General features: G+C 41.3%; 1 non-coding gene across 1 annotated transcript; it reads right to left on the bottom strand.

Moving 5' to 3' along the window:
- Positions 1 to 610: 610 nt before the first annotated feature.
- Positions 611 to 685, bottom strand: Trnas-uga. The gene has a single exon. It is a non-coding gene; the product is annotated as a tRNA-Ser (tRNA).
- Positions 686 to 2,712: the final 2,027 nt, after the last annotated feature.

Below are 2,712 nucleotides of genomic sequence, written 5' to 3'. Positions count from 1 at the left end.
TGTTTGTGCATGAGAAATCGGTTGGAAACTTTCCTCATGTCAGCACGTTGTAGGTGTCGCTACAGGCCCTAACCTTGTGTGAATGCACTGAAAAGTTAATCATTTCCATATCATAGCATCTTCTTCCCATCGGTTAAACTTCGCGTCTGTAACACGTCTTCTTCGTGGTGTAGCAATTTTAATGGTCAGAAGTGTAGCAAGCAGAAACCCTCAACACAATGCTACACGCCTATGGCGGTAGTTCCAAACAGCTTCAGGAGTGTAACTGTCACACAAATTATACGAATTATGCTCCACGAGCAGGCATTATCTGCCAGAAGACCTATCGAGGCTCCTCCTCTGAATCTGGTTCTGAGAGGGCCTCATGTAATGTGCGCACGAAATCACTCCATGAGGGCTAGATAGTAGTGGGACACAACGTTGTTTTCTGATCAGATACGTAACAGTCTCCATGCTGAGACTGATGATATTCGTGTGTGGAGGCAAAGAGGACAACTTGTATACCATAACCACATTGCAGACAGCCAACCTGATCAAGGTGCCAGAATGAGATTTTCACTCTGCAGCGGAGTGTGCGCTGATACGAAACTTCCTGACAGATTAAAACTGTGTGCCCGACCGAGACTCGAACTCGGGACCTTTGCCTTTCACGGGCAAGTGCTCTACCAACTGAGCTACCGAAGCACGACTCACGCCCGGTACCCACAGCTTTACTTCTGCCAGTATCTCGTCTCCTACCTTCCAAACTTTACAGAAGTTCTCCTGCGAACCTGCAGAACTAGCACTCCTGAAAGAAAGGATATAGCGGAGACATGGCTTAGCCACAGCCTGGGGGATGTTTCCAGAGCACTTGCCCGCGAAAGGCAAAGGTCCCGAGTTCGAGTCTCGGTCGGGCACACAGTTTTAATCTGCCAGGAAGTTTCTGATCAAGGTGGTTCAGTTGTATTTTGGGGTAGAACCATGTTCGGCCGCAAGACACCCCTCTTGCCAGTACATGGAAGGATGGCTAGTGTGAAGTATCGGGATGACATTCTTGCACGCATTTGGGGTACATACTGGAGCCAGATTCACGCTAATGGACGACAATGCACCTCTCTTCCCACCGCACATTCGTGCGAATACCTTCCTCGTGGAGCTCAGAATCAGTCAGATGAAGGAGCCTCTGTGCATCTCATCTGCATTGAGAATGAGTGGGCCATGCTAAAACGAGTTATCTGCAATTGTCCTGTGCCAACAGAGACCTCATCAAGGCTGCTGTGGAGAAATGGGACAATAACACTCAGGCTTATCAGGATAATTTGGTGAGGGGTGCGCATAAAGGCACTCCAAAGCATTACCAAATACGAGGAGGACCAACTGGTTTATAAACAATGCGTTATGCAAGGTTACAATGAGAAGAAACTGGAAGTTTTCTATGTTTATGAAGTTGAATTCACTTTATCTTCTTTATTTTGTGTTCTTATGACGTACTTGAGAGAAAAAAAAAATCAGTTTTGTTTCCTGTCATGTCCTGCAAAATTCATTATTTATTTTGTCCACTGTACAAAGTTAGTTAAAGAATATCTTTTTTTTCCGATACTGCTTTGCTTCTCCTAAACATTTTTTATAAATATTTTAAGTTTATATATTACCTATTAACCTTGTTTGTGCAATGGCATTCAAGTTTCACTCTAGGTCTTATGCCCCTCCTCTATCCCTGTTTCTGTTGTATTATCGTCCGTACCTCCTCCTATGCTAACACTGCAATAATTTCACTTTTATTCTATACCCAAGTAGTGTTTTACCTAACAAAATCACTCTGTACTTTCATTACAGGTTTTATATTGTCAGCATTTTAACATTTTTGAATAAATATACTAAATAAAAATTTCAGAAGTTTTATTGTTTTGTAAACTTTATTTGTATTGTCACACCATACTTGAATAAAAATATTTCTCCCCACACCTGATGTCCCTCTCATCCCTCTCCGTGTTCCGACTTACGTGAATTTCCTAAAAAACATTGAGTGATTTTCTCTTCGGTAATATTAGATTTAATAATGCTGTATGTTACTGGCAATACGTCCCCTCCCCCCCCCCCCCCCCACCTCTCATCCCTTCATCCTCTTCAATCATCCCCCAGATAAATCCTACAGTTATTGATGTTCTTGTGTTTATACACCTTTGCCTATTATTACCTTTAAATTTTTTGATACTTTTTTGTTATTAATTTGTCCTTGTACTCTTTTAGCGTAACTAGACAACTATGCCACCTAGCAGCATGTATTGGTATCAGTTTTTCACAAGACAGCTTGCCATCAGCTGAGCACCGGTGTCGATAGTATAATTATGTGACAATAACCTATGTGTTAAGACATTTTACATGATATGTAAACTTAATTATGAATGTTTTCTTAAATATTGTTTTTACGTTGTGCTTCTGATTTGTAGCTTTTCTAGTTTTTTACTGCTGCCTGGATAATGAATTAGAAACTTTGAGTTGGAAATGTTTTCAGACTTTTAACTGTGAAGTCATAAATGGAACTTAATGAAATGCTATTACGGCCGCTTGCCGAACAGACACCAACAAAAATTTGAAATAAACTTTATAGGAAATTTGATAGTAAACGTTGTTAGTTGTATTCTCTTCTCAGTGGGAAGCTTAACCTCTTTCTTCTGCTGCGATGGTCGTCCTGTGTAAGGTGTCAGGCAAATCCAACACCTCCCATGGAAA

The sequence above is a fragment of the Schistocerca americana genome, chromosome 3 (assembly GCF_021461395.2).
Source record: "Schistocerca americana isolate TAMUIC-IGC-003095 chromosome 3, iqSchAmer2.1, whole genome shotgun sequence".
Classification (NCBI taxonomy): Eukaryota; Metazoa; Arthropoda; class Insecta; order Orthoptera; family Acrididae; genus Schistocerca; species Schistocerca americana.
The sequence above is the reverse complement of the archived record's forward strand: the minus strand, read 5'-3'. Positions and strand labels throughout refer to the sequence as shown.